The 25,520-nt window shown below is 38.2% G+C and overlaps 1 long non-coding RNA gene across 1 annotated transcript in view; it reads left to right on the forward strand.

The window, feature by feature from the left end:
* LOC103793614 (uncharacterized) overlaps nucleotides 1-25,520 on the forward strand; it is a 201,320-nt gene that overhangs the window by 1,931 nt on the left and 173,869 nt on the right. The window lies entirely within an intron of this gene.

Consider the following 25,520-nt stretch of genomic DNA (forward strand, 5'->3'; position numbering starts at 1 on the left):
TGTTAATTATATTGAGAGAGGTTATTAAAACTCTTAAGTCATAGTTTTCTCCTTGTTTGTATCAGAATCACATATTTCTTTTTATAATCAGATAAATAAAGCAAGGTAAAGAAGAAATAAAATGAAAATATATAAGAGAAAGCTTAAGAATATGCTTCTCCTACATCAACATCTTGGAACCAAAATATTTGCACCATGCCAGTGTTCACTGAACCAATAATTCTTGACCAATATGTGAGTGGAATGGCTAACTTCCTATGAAGTTAATTCTGGTTCATTGCAAAAAGCAGCCTATTGCACAAATGAATGTCTGCTTACTTCCGTCCCATATTTTTATTTACAGAACAAGTACAAAATAGTTTGTTGCGAATTAGAAAGGAAGAGGAAATTCCACAGAGTTTCTCAGAATGACTTTTATTTTGACGGATATTTTTTAAGGAACCAAATTTATGTGAAAGGTTGTTCTGTTAAAAGAAAAGTTCACAAAAATATAGTGCATGATTGATCTCAAGACTGTGCCTTGATCCAAAGACAACACACAAACAGCAGTCAAACATACATTTTATGGGCTTTTGTCTGTTTTGCAATAATACCGGAAAACATTCTTTAATTAAAATTTAAAACTGTAACTGATTAATTTTCTGAGTAAACAATCTCTGTAAACATGGAATGTCAGCATTTTAAAGCTGCCCGAGTATAAATTTTACTTCCGTTGCATAGACAGGGGAAGGACTTTGGCACGAGCAAAAAAGGAGACAGTGTGACCTGGAGGAGAAGGGCTATTTGGAGACCTTGCAAGTTCTGTAATGCCACTCCTGTCCACAAGGGTGAGGCCCAGTCAGGGGTAGGAAAGCTGCCCTGTGCTGTGTGACCTCATTGGCAAGGGCAGCTGTCACTCCATCTATAGCTCTTTGCTAGCAGTAAATTACCAGGGGGTTCCCAAAAGCCCATCCAATAGCTGAACCTGCTGCTGCCTCACTGGGACAATGAGGAAGAAATTCTTGGGAATTTGGTTGTTGCCATGGCTGTGCAGAATTTAAACTGAACATTCCCATTTGGTTTCTGTTGTTAAACATTATCCCCAATTTTTACAGGAGCCAGAAAGCAATCTCATTTCTCTTCAGCAATTTTATGAACTTTTTTTTAAACAGAGGGGAGGTTTAAAACTGTTACTTAAAATACTCTTGAATAGCTTTTTGAAGAAACATGAAGATATATTGCCAGGAAAATGGGGGAGTATGTTCAAAGTAAGAAAAAATCTAAAACTCTCTGCTTAGGCATTTGTGTAAAACCTGAAATTAAAAAAAAAAGCTCATAATCAAGTTATTTTTATTAGACATTTATAGTCTTGCCAATAATAAATTTTCATGACCTTTGTTCTTCTAAAGTCCAGAAAAAGAGCCAGATCTGAAGTGCTTTCAGCTTCTCTAGGTGATGTTCACTGCTTGGGTTTGTGTTTCCAGCCTGGTGGAGCTCTTTTGAACTCACTTCAACCCTTAGGTTACTTACCTAGACCAATTCTTCATGTTAGATACCCCCCTGAGGTGGGGAATGAAACCATTCAAATAAATACTCTCATGCTTCTGGGCCCTGCTTTATTCCTAGTGAACTTATTTTTCTCATCAGTGTGTGTGGAAGCTTTTTAAAAGAAGTTTCCATGCTAATTAATCATATTACTACAGGAAGAAGAGTGAAGAAACTTATCCCAAGTAAAAGACACTTCAGTTTTATGCCCTGCCTCCTAAGGAGGTCACATATTGGCCAGAACTTTGCAGGTATCTGTGAAGGGATTTATTAGCTAATTCTTTCATCCTGTTGATTAGCAAAGTGTTTATGGTGTCTGATTCCTATAGTATGTAGCATAGTAGATAAATATTCTGCATTTCTTTCATAGAGGAAGTGGAGAGCAAAAGAAGGTGCATCTGTAAGCTCTGTATGGACAGGCAGAGACCACTGCAATAAAGCAAATATTGCAATAAAGAGAGTCACACAAATGATTTGGTCTCCAATACATAGAAAAGCTATGTTTCTTTTATACTGTAGTCGATTAAGTGTGCAACAGCATTATATCTAAAAAAAGTAGCTGAGCCTGAGCTGTGTATATCACCTGAGGTCAGGCTATTCAGACCAGTCTGGCCAAGATGGTGAAAGAAACCCTGTCTCTATTTAAAAAAATAATAAAAGGAAAATAATCAAATATATATATATATAAAGTACACACCTTGATTAAAAAATAATTTATTGTTAAAAAATGCTGACACTAAGGCACAGAATGAGCACATGCTTTTGGAAAAATGGCACTAATGGACTTGCTCAATGCAGGGCTGCCACAAGCCTTCAGTTTGTAAAAAACATGTTATATCTGCAAAGAACAATAAGGTGAGGTGCAAGAAAACAAGGTGTGCATGTAAAAAGCAAGGAATTCACATTTAATGGGCAGCAACTACAAACCCATTTAAATGTGTCATTGGATACTATAAATGTAAGTTCCGTTTTTTTTTTTGTGACTTTGGGAGATGGGGGAATTGAGATGTTTAAGCAGCTAGCAAACTTGGCAAAGGAGTCAAAGACAAATGCTACTGAGTTAGGATTTTAGGATCGAAGCTGAAGTGCAGTTAACTTCAATCCCGAGTATTTCCTGTCAGAGCATCTTTTCTGCTAGTCGACAGAATCAGTCAGACAAAGGGTTGATGTAGGTCTTAACGCATACTTCAGAGGAGAGTCAGATATGAACCTTAAGGAAAGAGAGAGAGAAAACAGCAACCTAGGAAGCTAAAATGGGAGGCATGGTTAGGGGTAGTTTTGTTGGGATAAAGGGAATGGGAGTAAACAGAAGCTGGGACACAAGGTTTGTCCATTGAGCAATGAAATACCTGGGTATGTTACAATTCCTAAGTCACATACCCAGGTATTTCATGGTTTCTTCTTTCAAAGACTCCCTAAGACTTGGGTCTTTGTAGCTAAAGGCCACTCTTTATTAACTTGTAGTAGGCTGCTTAGGTGAATCATACCTCCATTGGCCTTATTCAAATAACCATACAACCACAGCCTAGACCCTGAGGTCTGTCTTAATGGAGCAGGTAGATTGGTTTGTAGGAAAGTAGCTGGGGACATGAGATTAGGTCTTCCAATATCCAGGTTATCCGAGCTTTTCCTTGGCATAAAATAAAACAAACATACAAATGCCTAAAATGCCTACTTGCTCTTAACTATTACACCAGAAAGCATATCTGTGGCATCAAATACGTACACTATCCCATGTGATCAATGTTTCTTGATCATCCACCTTAGCAACCACTATGAAACAACATCCACCCTTTGCCTTGTTCCTATTTAGAATAGTACTGTGTACCTAATTAGGATAGAACTACTCTAGAACTCAACATGTTACTGGCAGTTTTGGGAGCTTGGCTTAGACAAAGTACTTGGGAATCTTGCTGGAAGGCATGATGAACAATTATCACCAATAAGGCATCCAAACCTAGTTTCCATATAGATATTTATTCTCCAAACGATTTTGAAAACTGTCAGACCCAGAGACATTGAAGATCATTATAATGGTGCTCATTTTTCAGATAAGAAAATGGACTGCATAAAGATAATATGATCTTAATGTCAAACAGTCAGACCCACAGTTCTGATGAATACGTTTGGAATTGCCAGAATGTGCATATGGAATCTTGACTGGGAAATGGGGTCACCATCTATTAAACTAGAGAACCTCACGCAGTAAGCACTTTTTTCATGAAAGTGATATAGAGTTAGATGAGGATTTTGATCCTGGCTTCATTTGCCACTCATGTAACCTTAGATAAGTTATGTAACCTCTCTAAATCACAGCTTCCTCATCTATAAAATTAGAAAACAAGAGTACCTGATTCATAAAATTGTTGTGAGGATTCAATGAAGTAATACACATAAAGTGACTAGTGTATCCATGGCTCAATACGTATTACTCCAGGCTAGTGTCAGCATTGGGCTTCCTCATTTCCAACATCCTCAGTTTGTCTTTTTAAACTTCTGCCTCCAGCAGTGTGCACACAACTGATAATCGCCTCCTCCTATAAGTGCTAGTGGAATTTGTTAATATGTTCTCTATTAAACTCTTAAGCTATGGGGATACACATCCAGAAATAATAGCTGGTATTTAACTCTATTCTCACTTTGTCCCAACAAATCCTTCTGCTCCAAGTCACAGGCACACACGTGGCATCATATTTCTTTTATGTTGAGCTGGAAGGGGTGTTCATGTCGATAAGAAACCGTCCTCCCACCCCACTTTGTCTGCCCTGCACTTAGGAACCAAGGTTGAGTTCAAACAGGGGTCAGGGAGATAAAAGCCTGAGGCTTAACCACGAATTCACTAATCTGGTGGCTAAAACTTCCGTCATTTATTTATTGCCATTAAAAAGGATGAGTTGGGTCCTGTGTCATGATGGCTTGTAGGCAGAAACCCCTGCCATTTGTTATCTCCTCCTCAGTTGGGAAACAGATCAGGCAAATGCCCCTTCCCCGGGACATGCTGCCCTGCCTGTGTACTGCAGTCTGAATGGAAATAGAAGTTTCCTTGCGCTTTTATGGGCTCTTTGTTTGTCATCAAGAGGCCAAGTACAGACATTTTGAAATAATTGTCAGACAGAGCACAGGCAGGCTGAGGAGGGAGAAGCGGAGGGAGGGAAAAGGACAAACAACCAAAGGCTGTAGCCTCCAGACTGCAAGAGATTTACTGCAGCCACTACAGAGACTATTTGTTAAGGAGGAGAAGATAAACAGGAGGCATCTACGGAGACAATGGTCACGTGGAAGGTGCTAGAAGCATTCCTAGGCAAGAGGAGTGCCCAGCAGTAGCACCAGCTAGTTGTGGTTGAGTCAGGTCTGTTGTGCACAAAATCTTTATCCCCTGTTCATTTCTGTGCATGGGCTCTTCTAAATGTTAGTTCAAGGGAATCCAGCCAGGCACACAAAAAGGACAATTGCACAACAGATTTGAGCTAACAAGCTTGTACTCATGCATCCAAAGAAAACCTGGAATGCACCAGCCAGAGGAGCCTGGATGAGAAAAAAGGTCTTCAGAATCCCTGCATTGGCTGACGAGCTTGCAGGAGTCTGAGTGGTGCCATTTCCCTCCTGCTGTAGATCCCCCAAGCTGTCTGCCCCCCTCCTCCACTTTGGCAAAGCGAACAAGATCATAAACGTCAGATGTGGGCTTGTCGCTGTAATGATCTCGTGGCTATGAATAAAAATGTCCGGGTAACAGATTTGTGAATCGAATCTCCTTTCTGTGCGGTGGACCTGCGTGGGCCGGGGCTGCTTCTCGCGCTGACTGGGTGTGTGTGCTGCTCATATTAAACTTCTATCCATCGAGAGTCCACAGGGTTAAGCCTAGAAGGCTAGAATGATATTTTCACCGCCTTTGATGACACACTAAAATAAAGAACGTCTCATTTTGCAGCAGAACATCGAGTCTGTGAAGCCAATGTACATGTGGTTACTATTTGCAGAATTTGGCATTTTCTATGAATAGTATAAAGCAGGCATTGGATCAGCTGTCATGTTTTGACAGGGTTGTCCTTTTTTTCCAGAATGCCACTCTCCCTACTCCCCACCCTCCATTCCCTCTTATTTAAACAGCAACCCTACCACTTTTTTTTTTAAGTGGACTAAGAAAATTGATGAATAATGGATTAAAAGCTGGACTGGGTCAGGAGTTTAAGACACAAGGAGACAATCACCCTGAAGAGAGTAGGGCCCTCTAAGGGGAACCCAGGTCCCTGTTATGAGTCTTGATCAGATTGTCTCCATTTAGCAAGGGCCTTCCCCCAGGCCCAGAAATGGGAATAGGGTCAGCCACCAGATTAGTGAACACAGTGAAGTAGAAGTTTAAAGCTGCTTTGTTTATAACAAGCTGATCAGCCTGATAGCAAAGTACCCCAGCCCTTCCTCTGCTCAATATATTAATATTTGATTGCTTCCAAGTTGTTTGGGCCTTTGTTTTCCTATTCTCTCAACTCTGGACTTTTCCTACATCCACAACCTAGACAGGAATAAAGTTGACAATGAGAAATAAGTTTATCTCCTCACAGTGACACACATTCATCAGTTTCAGGAACAGGGTGTGAACCTAGGTGTGAGGTTTCAAGTTCTCCATTTGTTTAACCTGTAAGCCATCACACACACACACACACACACACACACACACACACACACACACACACAAGTCTTTGAAACTCTTGAGAATTTGGGACTTTAGATTTTCACCTTGAGTTCTACACTTTTTATTTAAACTTTTATACTTTTATTTCAAAAGCTGGATTTGCCTCTAAGGACAACGTTCTTATTTTTCTTTTTCTTTTGTTCAACATATGTCACTTTTCCCTGTTTTCAAGGGACCAAAAGTCAGAGTCCCTATGTTGAATACCTTTTTTAATCAGTCCTTCAGGATTATATCAGAATGGTCTCATTGAGTATCTGTTTTTCTGTATTAGTAGAAGCAACTGATCTGGCAGTGAAGAAAATAGCTCTCACGTGTATTTCAAAGAAACAATGATTTTCTGAGTAAGCAGCATTATCTTGCATGTTTTAATGAATGACACAATTACAGTAAAGACTGAAACCAATTCTCAAGATGTTGACATTGGCTTGGAATGGCTGCAGTATAAATCTACTCATGGAATTTTGCAGAACAGTAATAAGAATATCAGACAGGTCTTGCACTGTATTATCATTTCATTGTTATTTATGTTTGCCTGGACTTGATTCAGAGTCTCAGAAACCTCTTATTGTCATGACAGTTTTACCTATTAAAGCATCATATCCTTCCAGAAGCCTTTAGATAAGCCTTTTCTTAAAGAAAATGAAGTGATAAAATTAAATTTGTGTTATTTATCTTTGATTTCTTTAGGTCACCACACCTCATGGCCATAAAGACACTCATTAATTAAATGAAAATAAATGCATTTACCATTCATTTATTTTTCATAAAACCTATTGAGCATCTACTATGTCATAAACGCTGTGTTGACAATTTCCAGAGATATGAAGATTTTAAAAAGTGTGTTTCTGAATTGCTCTTGATATGAGAGCACCTAAAGTAAAATAAATAAGTTAAAAAATAAATAAATAAAAAGTTCACTACATGGAAAAAAAAAAACCTGAGATGTGATTCTGCCACTGTACTCTAGCCTGGGTGACAAGAGGAGTGAGAACCTGTCTCCAAAAACCTCAAACAAACAAACAGAACAAGACAAAATAAGCAAAACAGCCTGAGGTAGCTCAGTTGGCCTACAAGGAGGAAGATACAAGGAAGAGTACATCCTTTTTGAGCCAGGAAGCAGGATGTTACTGGACACCAATCTGCTGGTGCCTTGATTTTGGACTTCCCATCCTTCAGAACTGTGAGAAATAAATTTCTGTTGTTTGTAAGCTACTCAGTCAAATGTATTTTGGTATGGTAGCCTGAATGGACTTAGACAAACATAATAAATTTTTGTGTGATCACTCTACTATCAGGGTGAAGAACAGAGTAGAGAGGCTCCCTCCAGCCTCTGAGTAAACCTATGAGCTAGATATATTTTACTCTTCTGTTAGGCAACTGACTGATCCTTATGTTTCCATCCTCCTTTTCTGAAAAACTAAAACTTATAACTAACTCTTCTTGAGAATCTTACAAAGGAAAAACAAAATTATGATTGAAGTCGAGTCCACAATTTTAAAGAAAACAAACAGAATCGATAAATGAAAACTCTTCAAAGATAAAAAGCCAAAAAACACAACAAACAAGCTTTAGAACTCCAGCAAGTAAAATTAGAATACTTGAAGGTATAAAAGAGACTTAAAAGGTTTCAAACAATAAACAAGAAATAAAACATTACACTAGAAAAAGCAATGCTAAGAGAATGCAGGAAATAAAATAAAGTAGAATTATAATTGTAGCATATAGTTCTTAAAATAAAATGACTGTAGTTAATAGAGTCAATAGATGAAATGGCAAATTAGACATATGTAATAAATGCATTTGTGACTTTTGTGAAAGATCCGTTTCAAGGATCCAGTGTAAATGTATAAAGGAGAGATCAGTATGAAGAACAGAATGGGAGAGCTGAACTGGGAATGAGCAAAAGGTATTTTGAAAAGGCAATGCAGCACTTTTGGAGGTTGAGAGGGGTGGATCACCTAAGGTCAGGAGTTCAAGACCAGCCTGACCAACATGGTGTAACCCCATCTCTATTAAAAATACAAAAAAATATTTAGTTGGGTGTGATGGTGGGTGCCTGCAATCCCAGCTATTTGGGAGGCTGAGGCAGGAGAATCGTTTGAACCTGGGAGGCAGAGGTTTGCAGTGAGCTGAGATCACACCACTGCACTCCAGCTTGGGCAACAGAGTGAGACTGTCCCCACCCCCCCCATGCCCAAAAAGGGAGTGCCTTGCCATTTTACACAGAAATTGCTCCTCATAGGTGAGAGGCCTGAGACTGAAACATATAACAATTAGAAACAGTGCCAGACTGGACAGGGAATAAAACTTCAGGACATTGAGAAAAAGGAGAATTTTTAAAATGACAACTGAGAATAGACATATTACCTACAAATGCATATGTACTCATTAAATCAAACTTACATTTTTCAAAAAAAAATTTTCAAAATATTTTTTTAAAAATAGAGGAGAGAGAACATAACATTTTCTTATTCCTCTATCTGTATAGCTCCAAATAGTTATAGAACCTGTACATTTCATGGTATGTGCAGCTGGAAAATGAAAATGTCTAAGAGACATGCTATTTAATTATGTGGAAGGATGAGTAAACATTTAAGGGAACCATAAAATGTGTTATTTTTTATTATTACATGCATTCTCATTTAAATAATCATGTTTCTATATTTCCCATGTTATAATTTCAGTTTTTGGTTTTCTGTTTGTTTGTTTTTTTAAATGGAGTCTCAGTCTCTTGCCAGGCTGGAATGCAGTGGCACCATCTCGGCTCACCACAATCTCCGCCTCCCAGGTTCAAGCAATTCTCCTGCTTCAGCCTCCCAAGTAGCTGGGACTACCAGCACACACCACCACGTTCAGCTCGGCTAATTTTTTGTATTTTAGTAGAAACGGTTTCATCATGTTGGCCAGGATGATCTCGAACTCCTGACCTCGTGATCCATCCACCTCAGCCTCCCAAAGTGCTGGTATTACAGGTGTGAGGAACCGCTCTCAGCCATAATTTCAGTTTTTACACAGTGAGGTTTCTAACACTGCACACATTTATGGTTTATATAAAGTGGTGAGTGTATGTGTATGTAAATACATGTATTTTAATATTTAGAAGCGAAGGCTCTGTGTTTAATGAAACCATGACAGAAAAGCATTCTTTGTGATATTAATTAAATTTTAATTCAGGGTGTCATCTCTTCCAGCCCTTGTTCCATCTGCTTGTAAACACATTTCTATTACTACTTCTTAACTAACTACTTTCCTGTAGACCAAAACTATGCCTAAGGTTTTGCCATACAATGAAACCCAACAATGAAACCTTGGGTTTAAGCCTCTAGCTGCTGTGGTCTTAATAACAAATGCCACCAACCTTGTGTGTCTCTCTGGCCCCAATTATCTCTTTCTTCTTCCCCTCATTGAGAGGTCTTTCAAAAAATGACCAGTCGGCCACCAATGTTCCTGCTTGAAATTCTCCTCTCCTCTAAATTTTTACTGAGCACAGGCTTTATCTTTTTTGTTTTTTCACTATGGTCCCTCTGAAACTACCTTAGCAAGCTCATCAATTACATCTGCATTTCTAAACCCAAATGTTTTCATGTTGTTCTCTTCCCCAGATGTTAGAGAATTTTACATTGTTGAACTCTCTATTCTTGAAATTCTAATGCTGGGCTTAGAGTCCTCACACTGTCCTGGCTTTTCTCCAGTCACCCTAGGTCTTCCTTTACAGTAATTACTGCTGACTCCTCTTGATCTGATCTTCCCGTCACCATGCCCCACCTCACCCTGTGTTAGATGATGGTTTCATCTTCTGGAGAGTTTACATTCACCGTAATCTGGAATGAATTAGCCAATTTGATGGCTGAGAAGCTTTTCGTCAAAGCCTTTGTGAATATCTTCTGGCTCAGCAAGACTCAAGGACATCAAGTCCCTTGTAAAATTCCATGGTGTAGAAGAAGGGATTTAGTGGAGAAGAGAAAGCCAAGGGAAACCAGAGGCACATTATAAACATCTGTTATTACAAATCTCTTCACTAAGGCTGAGATTGTGAATCACAAGCCACTTAATTTCCACTGCCAAGTGGGAGGGTGCACAGTGTGAATCAGTGGTTAAGATGAGTAACTTAGGAAAACAGATACCTATGGTGACAGGGTCAGCTTCCAACTCCAATAACATTACCTGATTAGCTAAAGTATTGGATACCTGTAATATTGACATTTTTGTTGCCTTTCTCTATTACTTAAAAATGGTTCAATTATGTAATCCAAACTCTTCTCCTATTCTAGAATTTTTTTTTACAACTTTACCCAGTGAAATTCAGTATAAACGAGAAGAATATTAAATCCCTTTAGAACAATGAAACCTTGGGTTTAAGCCTGTAGCTGGTGTGGTCTTCGTATACATAGTCCTTTTACAGCTGGCTGACAGTCAGCCAAAGGGACTATGGGTTGGCCAGCAAGTGTTCATGTCTAAATCGAGGAACATATAACAAGGGGTGGGAGTATGCTTAGGGAGAAAAATGCCCCAAGAAAACATTTGATTATTTTTGAAGTGGAAAGATAGATATTTTTGGAGACAGATACTTCCCTGGGTATTTATAGAAAAATCATTCCTTTCCTTTTCACTGACAGAATTTCTATTTTGTTGAAGGCAGCAATGTTATAAGATAAAAATTACATTTCTAGGGAGATTAGATGACCAGCGATGACCATGTGAGACACATTTCTGGTCATTTCTGTATATTTCTGGAAAACATCTTGCTTTCCTGATATTAAGTGCCATGTATTTTCTTATTTCTAACTCCTTTCTGCAGTCTGGATTATAGTCATGATGGCTGGAATTGCAACTGCCTTTATGTACCTGATCGCAGTGGGAAACCAGAAAGCATTTTCTTTCCGCTAGCTTCAGACTGCTTATATCCGAATTTATTGTTATATGGCAGAAAAATAAAACTCTGTTTAGTCTAGCTGGTGGCCACTTGGGATTTTTTGGTATGCAGCTGAACCCAAACCCTAACTGATGTAGTTTCAAGTCAGATAAGCCAGTGCAGCAGAATGTAAAGAACAAAGACTTGATTCAGGCATCTGGTTTGCATCCCAGATTAGCTACTAGTATCTAAGAGACCTGGGTCAAGATGTTAAGGCTTCTGAACCTCAGTTTCTGTGTCTGAGTATTGGGGCTTACAATAAGTTGGCCAGAAGGACAAATTGAATTAATGAATAGCTTCTGTAGACAGGAGTTAAAATTATAATGAAAACCTAAATAGAAGAAAGTTTTGAAAGTGCTCTCCAAAGTAACATACATCCAGAAGAATCCATTTAAAGGTGGAGTCAGACTATTTCTGACCCAGTACATTTATTTTATGCACTGCCAGCAATATCATCGTAGCGGAAAACATATTTTATGGTGTGCTGGGTGGCTGGAGTAGCACTCAAATGCACATGCACTAATTCCAGGTCAGCAAGAAAGTTCCAAAGCACCCCTGACCATACCCAAACTGACCCCTTTTAACTCTTGAGTGAAATGTTATTTTACTCACCCAAGAAATCACTGAAAATAAAGCTATTTCTCAAAGAGGAATCTGAATAAATGTCAGATAAAGAATAATTCCCTTCAGGGCATCATTCTGAGCTTCCAGTTTGTTCTTATTGCTGTTTTTTAAATAATAATGCAGAATGTCAGGTGGGTTTTTCATTTCTAACCTCAATATAACTGCGGACGCTGACAGATATCCTAGTTTGTCTTTTCCTGTAGTGGTCCTTTCCGCTTTCAGGAGTGTGCAAATTTTCAAAAACTCGAGTGTATCTTTGAGATAAGGTAAGCATAATGGGCCATGTAATGGGACACAGGTGGCTGGTGGGGGCCACTTCTAGTTCAAAGGAACAGAGATTTATCTCAGTAACTTCAGAAGGTGGCAGAAGAGAGAGGTGGTTGCCATGTGCTGGCTAGAAACTGAAGCAAGGAAGTAGACTGAAAGCAACATCCCTCTAGGAATGCTTTCTCCTGCATTCCACTTTCTTCTCTACCACTGATGGGCTTCCATTTATTTTCTTTACCAAAGAATTTCTTTTGCAACAGAGTGGAGAAAAAGCTAAATCCAGAGCTTTGCAACTCTGACTTTCCTAAATAGATCATTATGATGATTGTCTATGGCATGATTTAAGAGTTCACTAAATGTTTTTATACCTATTTTCTTATTCCTCAAAGTACAACTTCCCTCACTCTTCATTTGAATTCATCTCTATTCTACTCTAAATTAATATATTATCTGAGAGGATTCAAAATCTTCATGGAAACCAGTCTTCCAAAATCCAAGTTACAACTTTTAGGAAAAATATCTATCTACTTCCCTGATCTAAAATCAAAGCCGAATTTATCTTTTATATTCACTCTCCAATGCTCTTTTATTCATCACCACAACCATCACTTACAGCTTTGGTTTTGCTCAAGTCATGGTCAAAGTACCATGTTGCTGAATGATTGGAGACTTTGTGACTCAAACAATTGAACAGAGACTTGATGATCCCCTCTGATTCAGTTGCCATATGTGAGTGCTTCCTGTCTGTCCTGAAAGGCTGTACCTTTCTCAGAATCCCTCATGTCCTGCTTTCTTTTCCTGAGTTGAGAGTATGGCTTCCGTCAGTCCCTCTGTGGAAGGAGCTGCCCTTCTGTTGTTAAGTCTGTTTGCTTATCAAACTTTCAGGGAAGTTTTTGTTAAGGAGTCAGGAGGAAATGCTGATCCAGATAGCACATGTGTTCATTCTTTGGTGGTTGTGATCATTGGCGCTTCAAAAGATGTTCAATACATTAGTGTTGATCAGCTTCTTTCAGCTTTTTCAGGGATGCCAAAGAATAGAAATGGCAGGAACTATTTCACATAATAGAAAAGGCACAACCAACTAACCAAAAAAAGATCTCACACAAATCAATTAGACAATTATTAGGAAGCAAAGCAATAGCAAACTTTTCAAGAGAGAAGGAGACTTAGTTAATTCTTCATCTATATGCAAAGATTTGGAGGGAAATAAACCACAAATTTGTATTACAGTTGCAATGTGATATTAGTATTTTATTATTCTTATATTCCATTTACCTGTGGAAAACCATCTTAAATATCCAACACATGAATGTGAACAGATTTCTTTATCAGATTTGTAAGGCTACAGAGGCAATTCATGAGCAAAACAGATACAATAAATTTATATGTTATAATTTCCACAAGAAAAGGTATTTTATAGTTCATTGTAATTTTCCTAAAATAATTCCAAAAAATACAACAAAGTCTGTAAGAAATGATGTTAGAGTGAAAGAAGTCGCTGAAGCACCAGGTTTTAAGTGGTTATTTCTATTCTCCAATGTCTAAAGGCATCCAGGAAGAGCATTTCTCATCAGCCAGAAGCCAGATGAATGGACATGGTAAGTATCTTTCTGGCTTCCCACAAGTCTAAGATATGTTCTTTCATTTATTCTCCCCTTTAGAAAAAGTTATCAAATAATATCAGGGTAAGAATGTCTCATAATGTAGTACCTGGGATGAAAAACAACCCAAAATACTCTTCCATAGAAAAGCCTATAGAATATATCCTAAAACCCCAAGTTGGCCCCTTCAAACAGATAGGCCATCTACAGACCTTCTGTGATGCAATTTTGTTAATAAAGAAAAATAATCATTTTCTCTATGAACTCTTGAGTAGGGTCTTGGTGCTCCGGTTGTCACTGGGTTTATCTTTATCATCACTGTGGTTGCTGATCCAAGGGACTGTAGTGGCCAGAAAATAAATATGCATAAATGATTTTTCACAGGGAAGTAAGGGTGTCTAATGAATGCATCAATTATTGAGAAATATATGGAATATTTTGTTACAACTGCTATACTCTAGACCCATCAGTCAGTTCTACAATTACATGTGCACTTTACATAAATCACTATTTAACAAAAATAGGCATGATACGAATGTCAAAGCTATTGCTTTGTCTTTGAAAATCCACATTTGGGAAAATAATTAGTTTGGATATGGGAGGGTTGAAAAAGAACAATGGAAGATTAACTAATGGGGGCATAATACTGACTTACAAGGGAATCTCTGGACCCAGTAACTCTGCTGCTTCAAAATTTTAAACTAAGGAAACAATTAAAAGAAGTTTCATATAAATATTCTCTTGCAGTGTTACTTTCAATAATAAAAGTTTGAAAGCAAGCTAAATCTTCAACAGAGGTGATTGATTAGGGGAAAGTGAGGGCAAACTGTTAGAATCTTAGCAACAATTAAAATAGAAAATTATGAATAAGGAGCAGTGAAACCTGCACACTAAAATATGGCATCTTTTTTCTCATTGAAACTATTTAAAATTCATATATGATTTTGTACAAGGCCTGAAGAGAAAGCGAAAAAGTTGAAAAAAGTAAATTTGTTATAGGAGTGGAGTGTGTGTGTGTGTGTGTGTATTAAATTTGGCACTCTCATTATATCCTAGTGTACTAGTTGAAGTAAGGAAAGTGTAAACTTAAAACTTCTTAAAAAGCTTAAAATAACAAGAAATAAATTGACAAATATCAGAAGTTATAGGCCAACACCTGAGACCTACACGGCAAATGTACGCAGTCAACACTGAATGTTAAGAATGGAATATTCCATCCCAGCTGGACTGGGCAGAGAGAGCTTTTGGGTAAGAGTCCTTCATTTATCTCTGTGTTTGATGACTTTTTCCTTGAACCCCAAGGCTACGATTTGCTTTTTGTCTTGAACTTACTTGCCCTCTTTGTCATGACAAAATTCTTCTGTGAAGATTGCACACTCTCTTCTGTTCCCACTACCAAACTGCAATACCTTGCTAGAAGAAGTCTCTGAATTGGGTGGAAGTGAACACTGCAGGTTTGCACCATGCAAATACAATGGGGCTATCAATATGAATATGGATAATTACCTCTTGATTTTCTAGTCCATCAAAACTATTGTTAAGTATCTTCTTGACTCAGTAAAATAAGCCACTTATGCCTTTGAGAGTGTGGTATGGTGGTAGGAGGAGGGTTTTTCAGTTGATAGATCTGAGTTCAGTTTCTGGTTCTCCATCTGTTATCATGTGATCTCCAGCAAGGTATTTACCCTCTGAAAGCCTCGGTGTCTTACCACAAAAAGTATGATAATGCTCCTCTTCAACAGTGCCGCTCTGACACTTAACCACAGTCCTGACACATAGAAGGGGTTTGGTAAATGATATTATTATTAAAACACTGCCAGCTAGGGGTGGGCTTTGGATAGGAAAGTATTCACAGCCAGGAGTTGAACGGATGGGAGGAAGCATGGAAGAATGTAAGGTAACCCAAACTTTTCAGGCATGTGTGGTTGAAGAGAGCTGTTCTTCCCACTGAGACAAACAAATACATGAATAAAAAGTTGTAATTTTGGAAGAGCTGGTAGTAGGTTTTTATTTTCTTAGTCACCCATTCCAGTTTTACGCTCCTCCTCTCTTAGAAGCAAAGGTGTCCTTCCTTGAAGTCCTTTCTTCCTGAATGAAGCTCCTGCTCTCACTTCCTCCTTCAACTATCCCTTGTGTCCATGACCTCTGGCCCTCCCTATCAGTTGTCAAGCCCTATTCCTGCCTCATTCACATACACATTCCCTGTACTGAGGATGGCGCGTGTGGCTCTTCAATGCTAGCTACCATGTTTTCCTTTTCACTCTAAGGCTTCTGGGATGACTGGTTTTGCTAAATTCTGCCACATCTCCATTATCCTGTCTCAACTTAACTCCCTGCTTCTGAGCTCTACTATCACGACTCATCTAAAATTGTAGTTTCTCAAAGTTCCACCCATGACTTTCTTTTCTTTGGATTCATATCTTAATCTATATTCTCTTGGTATACATCTTTGATGTAGAATATATTTTGATACTGCTATCTTTCTAAATATTTTTCCTCATAGTCACTTCTATATTAGTCAGCATTTTCCTCTCTGGCCTCTTCGGTGAAACACTCTCCAATAGCTACGCAGTTAAGAAAATGTGTTGTAGTCAAGAACATTCTATTTGTATTTTCTTTGACCTCGAAACCTGGGCTTCTCTAAGTTTGAATTTTCCCATCTATAAAATGGGGTTAATAATCATATTACTGTTGTGAGGTTTAAACAAGGTAATCTTCAGCATAGGGCTTTACACACAGAAAGCATTGAACAATGCTCTTTGTGTTGCTTTTATTCTCTCTCTCCCCCTCTTTTTTTTTTTTTTTTTTTTTTTTTGTGAGACAGAGTCTCGCTCTGTTGCCCAGGCTAGCATGCAGTGGCAGGATCTCAGCTTACTGCAACCTCTACCTCCTAAGTTCAAGCAATTCTCCTACCTCAGCCTCCTGAGTAGCTGGGATTACAGGCACCCACCACATGCCCAGCTAATTTCTGCATTTTTAGTAGAGATAGGGTTTCACCATGTTGGCCAGGCTGATCTAAAACTCCTGACTTCAGGCTATCCTCCCGCTTCAGCCTCCCAAAGTGCTGGGATTACAGGCGCGAGCCACTGTGTAGGGCCTGTTATTCTCTTTTTTAAAAAAAATTATATTGGCTGGGTGCAGTGGCTCATGCCTGTAATCCCTGCACTTTGGGAGGCCAAAGCAGGTGCATCACGAGGTCAGGAGATCGAGACCATCCTGGTCACCATGGTGAAACCCTGTCTCTACTAAAAATACAAAAAAATTAGCTGGGCATGGCAACACATGCCTGTAGTCCCAGCTACTTAGGAGCTGAGGCAGGACAATTGCTTGAACCCAGGAGGTGGAGATTGCAGTGAGCAAAGATCGCACCACTGTACTACAGCCTGAGCAACAATGCAAGACTCTTTCTCAAAAAAAAAAAAAAAAATTTACATTATGGAAGAGTGCTTGGGATTGGAAACACTTGGCACTCTCAGGAAACAATTTTACATGTTCTTGGGAATAGCTGAGACTAATCAATTATGATAATTTCTTGTAGGCAATATTTACAATATTTTCTGGAATATACTACAGTTTAATGTGTAATATCTAAACATTTATAATTAAAGTTTCTTTGCCTAGTTATCATGGTCACTTACTCTTTATGTCATCCATCTCCTTTGACAGATGAGAAAGAAGCCTATCCCTCCTTATGCCAAATAAGGCTGTGATATGCTGTTGATTTTTTTTTCCCCTACAAAACCACAAATAGCAACCTGGCAAACATAATTAAAAAGTCAGATAAGCCCCTGCTTAGGTTAGAATTGATACCTTGTTAGTTTCAAACTCTAAATTTGACTCTAAGCCATAGTCAAGAAATCTCTTTGCTGTGCTCTAAACCACTAAATGAGCAACAGCAGTACTGGCTTTTGGGATTAATCAAAAGATTGAAGATTTAGAGGTTCAGATTGCATGTACTAGAGGCATTAGGGAAAATATCTGGATTTTGGTCAGCATTGCTTCTGATGAGAAGTAGGTTGGGAGAAAGACTGTGAAACCCATTATGGGTTTTGTGTCTTGGAGGTATATATCTCACTGAAATAAAAATGTCAAAAAGTAGCCAAGTTCAGTGGCTCACACCTGTAATCCCAGCACTTTGGGAGGCCAAGGCAGGTGGGTCACCTGAGGTTAGGAATTTGAGACCAGCCTGACCAACATGGAGAAACCCCATCTTTACTAAAAATACAAAATTAGTTGGGTGTGGTGGCACATGCCTGTAATCCCAGATGAGGGATTAACTGGGAGGCTGAGGCAGGAGAATCACTTGAACCTGGGAGGCAGAGGTTGTGGTGAGCCAAGAACATGCTATTGCGTTTCAGCTTGAGCAACAAGAGCAAAACACCTTCTCAAAAAAACAAAAAGAAAAAAGAAAAAAAAGAAAAGCAAGGCAAAAAAAGTTGCCTGAGCATTATAAAGGAGATGTTCCTAAAGAAGTAGACTCAAGCACAAATCCTCAAAGTCCTCATTTGTTTCCAAATGTCTTCAAATATTTGCTTATTTAAACATCCACCCCAACTTTTTCTCTAGAAAGGTTAGAGGTTTATCCAGACACAGTTCGCTACAGGGATGATGTACCACGTGTTTCTCCTTAAAGGTGTCACTGTCTGTATGAACTCAAAACTCTTGCCCTCTTCCCTTGTTGCACATGAACCAGCTTTGAAAAGAATGCCACCATTTGTTCAGTCCTACAGCTCTGAAACCTCACAGTTGCCATTAACTCTTTGTTTCCCTTCCTCTAAAGCCCAAACTGTATCAGTCCCCAAATCCTCTTGACATTATCAATGAGATCCAGTTATTTATCTTCAGTTTCTTCTGTCTTTAACTTAATTCGGATCCTTTTGTGTCACTGTATGTCTGGAGAACAATGAAAACCTAAGTAAACTCACCAATCCATCTTGCAGGAATAATTTAGCTATGAGATTGCTTTTCATCATCTCTGACCTTTCAAAGACCCTATATCTTCAGAGTAAAGGCCAGATTGACATTAGAGTCTTCAACCAGCTGGTTCAGACTATCATCACAGACTCACACCTCTCACTACTCTAGTGCATAAATTCTGTTTTCTATTCAAACTTGTACCAAAACTTGCTTTGTAGATTCTCTATACAATACACTAAGAATAACAGCCTTTTTCCTTTCTGTCTTTGAACTCCTGCCCCTTCTCCAGAACCTAATTCAAATTTCATCTTTTCTGTGAGTCTTCCTTAATCATTTAGCCAGATTTTTTTTTCCATAATTTTTAATACTTTCTGTAATAGTCTGTTCTCACACTGCTGACAAAGACATACCCGAAAATAAGCAATTTATAAAAGAAAGAGTTTTAATGGACTTACAATTCTACCTGGCTAGGGGAGGCCTCCCAATCAGGTGGAAGGCAAAGAGAAGCAAGTAATGTCTTACATGGATGGCAGCAGGCAAAGAGAGAGCTTGTGCATGGGAACTCCTCTTTAAAAAACCATCAGATCTCATGAGACTTATTCACTATCACGAGAACAGCATGGGAAAGACTAGCCTCCATGATTTAATTACCTCCCACAGGTTCCCTCCCACAACATGTGGGAATTCAAGATGAGATTTGGGTGAGGACACAGCCAAACCATATCACTTTCTATACTATTGATAAATTTTTCAAGCATGTCAGTTTAATTTCTCCATAGACTCTAACTTCCTTGATGACAAGGCCTGCATTTCACGCCTTTTGCAATCCCTCCAACGGTCTGGCATAAGGACTTGTGCACACCATTAAGGATATTGTTGATTGATGGCAGTAGAGTAGGTGCTTAGATTCCCAAACATGACTGAAAACATTAGGGTAGAGAAATAATTCTTCACATCAGAAAGAGCTGAGTTTGGAGTGTAAAGAATCAACTACCACTTAATCAGGGTTGTTACATATGACAGGATAGACTATGCACACCCTTAACAACTGTGCATAGTAGCACAATTACCTACCCCAGAGATCAGAGCTATAGGTGTTGATACACACTTGTAAGAGTCCATAAATTGGATGTGTCCTGTGAAATCCATTCCTTGCAACATACAAATCTGGATGTGTCAGAGTTCTCACCTGTATATGGAGAATGAACATAAATGACAGCTGTTGCACGGCTTACAAATAGTCAAGGGGCATTATTTTCGTGTGTATCAGTACTGTTCATTCATTGATAGACACCATGTTGTTTCCACCTTTTAGTTCTTGTAAATGGTGTCTATCAATGAATGAACAGATAAACTAATTGTGACATATACATATAATGAGATATTTTTTGCCATAAAAATAAATGAAGTACTGATACATGCTATGATATAGATTAAACTTAAAAACAATCTGCTAAGTGGAATAAGCCAGACCCAAAAGTTCACATATTGTATGATTCTATTTATATGAAATACTCAAAATAGGCAAATCTATAGAGACAGAAAGCAAATTGGTGTTTTGTAGGGGATAAGTAGCAGGAGGATAGGGAATAATTATTTAATAGGTACAGGGTGTCCTTTTTGGGGTGATTAAAGATATTTTGGGACTAAAGTGATGTTCACATATAATTGTGAGTGTACTAAATGACACCAAATCGTTAACTTTAAAATGGTGAATTTTATGTTATGTGAATTTTGCCTCAATTTAAAAACATTGTACTCTTTATTACTATGCAACATATTCATTATACTCATTGCTTTTTTAGTGTATTTCCAGCATTACACTGTAAAGAAAAACAGTAAATAAATAAAACAGTTTCCCTGCCATCAAAGTCTTTTTAAACCATTTGGGAAGTAAGTCCTAATCAAAGCAATTGGATAATGATACAAAACAGACTATAAAAAGATGGTGCCATTAGCATCTGAGAAGAGTTTGCTTACCTTAATTCCTCTCTGGGTTTTTGCCGATAACTTTTGATCCTGGACCAGTCACTTGATGTCTCTTAGTTAATAGAAAGAAAAGATTGAATGTGACAGTCTCTAGGATTGCTACTGGTTTAGAAAAGACAGGAAGATTTTAAAGGTGATATTGTATGGCAGAGATAATACATGTTATGAGGAGCAAATTTCTGGAAAATACATGAGTATTCTTTTCAGAGGACAGTTGAAAGGATGGGGGTTGTCCTTAGCCTAGAGGACTGGGTTGGAAAGGTGGCTATTGTCATGTTACTTGTGCAGAGAACTTAAAACTATTTTTAATATTGAACTAGTATGAGAAAGTATATTTTCTGTAAAGAGAAAGTATATTCTAAAGCTATAGCTAAGTCGTTCACAGACTATCTTCTATCCAAGTTATTGAAAGCACATTCTTCTCCATAACCAAGACCCAACCATATAAAAATGTGGTATCTATAATGAAATCATTAGCACCCCAACAAAACACACATGATTTTTAATCATGACAGTTAAATTTCACCACCTATGAAATGAAGTTCTCAATTGTGAATTTTGTCCAGCTTTATCCTCTGACTGTTTGGATTTAATAAACTGAAGTTGGGATCAGTAGGATTTAGGTGTGGAAGCATGGAAGGATTAATCTTTCATACTAACTGTATAATACCAATCTCAAATCCATCAGTTATTTAATTCTGTATATAAATCACACAAAACAAACTTCTCCCTAAGCAATAATTACACTAACACCTTAAATAGACATTTTCTCAACATCCCTAGAACAAACATATTATTTCTAAGGAGAATAAGACATCTGATGAAAGGCTACCAGGATTGCTGCATGACTTTGCATTCCCCATCACCGTGTTACAGAGAAGGGAACCTGGATTTTCTTCTTTCACATTGTTTTATGATACACAAATACTCTTTGAAAGGTGTTCTCCTTACTGCATTTCATCTGGTATGTAAATTGCCAAACTGCAAGTCTGCTTTTCTGAGAGGGTTTTATACCCCATCATTGTTCATACATGTCACTGATGAGTTTCTCTTTCATTGCTTGGATTGTTACTTATTTGAAAAAAAGTGTTCCTCTGCAATTGAAGTGCCCTTGCTTCTCCTTTCTCCAACTGGAGTGGGGTGGGACAATGGAAAATAGGAAGTAGACTGAGCAATTCTCTGCCCTGGGGAGCCACTTCCGGTCAGAACATCAATGACTGCCATTTGAATCAACAAAAAGAAGGAAATAGCACTTTGAGTTTGGAGCGGTTGAATATTCTTAGTTGCACAGCTTGGAAGGCTGTGATTACCTGTGATCAGATTGACACACCACCCTCTTCGCGCCCCCCCTTCCAGAAACCACTCCACATCCACATCCACCGATAACATGCACAGGCAGAGGGGGACCCTAAACAAATTGCCCCAGCTATTGCCTCTGGCTCCTTGGGTGCTGTGGCTGCAGGTACACCTTTCAGAAAAGCAAGCAGAGATTTATGTTCCTTTTCACACCTTCTTCAGCAATCTTCTGTGGCAGAATATTTGGGAATCAGAACAAGTACAGTAGCAAAAAAAGAAAAAAATAGAAAAACTGTTTATGAATAATGGAACATTTCAAATCCATCTGGTTTCTGAGACATTTTTTAGTTTCTCACTAAAGCCAATTATATAGCATGCTTGAGTGAGAACTGGTTCTATCCTGAGGCTCATTCTGCTCTCAAATTTCTACATTGATAGTTGCTACCAACCTCTGAGGTTGGTAGCCATATGGTAGTCCAATATGGTACTTTATCCTCTACTTGTTATACAGTAGGTGATATTCTGGTGAACATAAATCCACATTGTAGTAGGCATCATAAAGGGAGACCCAGGGTGGGGAAGCTGGAGGGCCTTCCCAGATTTTGGCAACATGTAATTGTTTCCCTTTTTAGTTTAAGGATGCTGGGGAATGATTTCCATAGTTCTTCCTTTTGCTGCCTATGTATATCCAGTGTGTCCCTGAGTAAATGACGAGAGCCCATGAGAAAGATAGGGAAAAAATATTTTGGTTTTGGGAAGGCATTCCATTCATTCCATTAGTCAAGCATCTTGCATTTCTATTAACTTTTATTGTGAAATATTTCAATTTATAAATGCATATGTATATACTGTTTTTTCAGTTTGTATATTTTAACGTATAAAATTTATTATTTCAATTTATATATTTCACTAGATATAGTAGAGCTAATACTATATTGAACCTCCATTTGTGTTGAAACATAACTTCAAAAGACCACTCTCAAAAAATAAATGTAATATCATCACTTCTAAAATTTTATATCAGCAACATTTTATTATTAAATATCCAGTCAGTTTACAGAGTAAAGAGGACTTTATATATGCCTACTAAATAAGCAGTTTTCTTGTCATCTCAGGGCGCCTCTAGATGACTCACTGGAGACTACTGTGATTATCCATTTCTACAGATGAGGGACTAAAACTCTGAAAATGTAAATACATTGTTCAAACTTGCAAGGCATACAGGGAACAGAGTGGAGTTCAACCTCAATTCTCTGCTACTCAAGTCTATTGCATTAAACTGCTTTGCTGGGATCTCTCTGGATACAGCCTTAGCCTTAAAGAGGCAGGGACAGTGTGGACAGACCAGTGCAAACACCGAAGTTTCAACAACATTTGGCTGGTGCTGTGTCTGGAAAACTGGACCCTCAGGAGGGATATGAATATGCATTGAATACAAATGATGCATTTATATGCATGGTATATGTGACTGAAGTTTAATCTTGCCACAAGAGACAATGAGATTTTACAGTCTTCTTCAGTGACTGTAGCCTTCTCCGGCTTGTTCCCAAGTCCACTCTCCTTTCTTCTTGTTGTTGCCACTAAATTACAAATCTTTCAAGGCAGAAGTATATTTTAAATGTTAGCATACTTTTCCTCAATGCCCAGCACAGTATGTTATGTGTAGAAGGACTAGGTCAATACTGGCTGAATGAAGGAATATAAACAAAGCTACTTGTAAGTGTTGTAAACCTAGCATTAGCCATTTTGGGTAACATGTATCTAAATGTCATTCCAAACAGCCTATAATAGATTATGTAGTATGTGCCATAGCTCCCCAAGCTAAACTGAACAAGACAGTAAAAATGTGGAATATTTAATACCATATTCCAAATCACAGTCCAATGAAGGATAGCATATCTAAGAATTCTGGATTTTCTGCATGTAGTACTCTGACCTTAGCACAGATGATCTCAGTGTGCTTTAGTTAGCTATGTGGTTTCCCATGGCTGCTTCAACAGGAAGATTTGAGTGGTTTTATGTGGCTGGAGGCTTTCATTTCTCCATTGATTAGTAAATTTAAAGCAGCAGAAAATGATTAGTCCACACATTAGTTCAATGTATCATTGAACAGTCTTTTAATTCAAGTGCATCCAAGAAGTATTCACGTTCTCTAGTTTTTACATTCATATTAGGTTTAATGTCTTTCATATTTATGGGGTGCCAAGTATTTGTGCAATTGTGATTTTCCTTTTTATTAAAAGGGGTTTATAGTGTTTTTCTTACTTCAAAACTAAGGAAACCGAGATGTGTAAAGGTTGATTGGATCAAAGTGGGCTTAGCTGAGTGTATTGGGCTGGATCTTATACCAGTGTCTCTGGCATCTTCACTTGTACTCTTTCCTTTGTATTAATCCCTACTCTTTGGGCTTCTCCAATAAAGTAGATTCACTAGTATAAGAATGAGAGGCATGTATGTCCTCTGATTTCTAAAGGTGATTTCTTTCTTAAAAAGAATAATTATATTGAAGCAACCAGATACCTTCTCAGCCATGATCTTACATGTAAAGTGCCTTGTATAGGGCTCAGCACATTGTCACTCTCACTAATGGCAGGTAATTATAATGATGTCTAAGTGCCTATTCCCTTCGTTTACTTATCTTTAGTTGTGGGCAAAAGTTGCTACAAGGGAAAGAGAGAATGGCTTTTTACCTACTTATTCAACCTTTTGGGCAAGTCTGCCTAGGGATCATCTGCTTGCAGGAGAATTGCTATTTCTCTGTATGCATGAATTTTAGCACAATCCTCAATGAGGTAAGCTCATTAAGTTTAATTCATTTAACATTCAAACACTCCAATGCTAGCAAAATTTGTTAAGATTTTCTTGCTTGGTATTTGTGGAAATTGGTAGGGGAAAAAAATGAAGAACAAATAGCTCTGGGCAAAACCAGGCATCTGAGAACAGATGGTGTGCGAGCTTCTACCGCTGAGCATAGCTGACAAACCGTAACAGTGACCTGTTCCGACACACAACTACTGGGAGTTTCGTGAGTGAGAATTCCCAGCAAAGCCAAAACCTTCCCGAGTGACCTTGACTTCGTTTTGTCATAACACCACTAGACACCTCTTTACTGGTGGCATTATGGGATAACAGCAATGTAAAAGTCCTTTTTAATAGAAATACTATAGAAAATATGTGGCCCTACCATAGTATAGAGAAGATATAGACATTGATACAATCGAAACAGATCTGAATTGACGTGGGGTATTCAGGCATTAGTCTGATCCCAAAAGGATTTTCACACATTTGGGAAAATCACAAGTCCTTAGTGACTGTGTATTCTGCCTCCATCTTTTACTGATCATTGCTCTCTTCCCTGATAAAGTATAAAATAAGTCAAAAATAGCAAAAAGAAACCATCTAACTTGGCCAAATATCCTTTTAAATCAAGGATGCACTTATTTTTCCAGTATTCTAATTTGGAAACCTCCAGGTCATTTGTTATCCAAAATTTCCAATCTATGTTCCATATCCATTTTTGTCCTTTAATCTGAGGGATTATTCCTTTAACTGTCTGTCAAATCTGTGCCTTTCTGTCTTCCTCATTGTCAATCACACTTCTAATCAAACCTGGAATTCTGTGACAGCCTCCCATCTGGTCTCTTTGTCTCGCATGTAGTGATCATATCCTGTAGCTATGAGAACACTTTAAGAAACTTCT

The sequence above is a fragment of the Callithrix jacchus genome, chromosome 6 (assembly GCF_049354715.1).
Source record: "Callithrix jacchus isolate 240 chromosome 6, calJac240_pri, whole genome shotgun sequence".
NCBI classification, from domain to species: domain Eukaryota; kingdom Metazoa; phylum Chordata; class Mammalia; order Primates; family Cebidae; genus Callithrix; species Callithrix jacchus.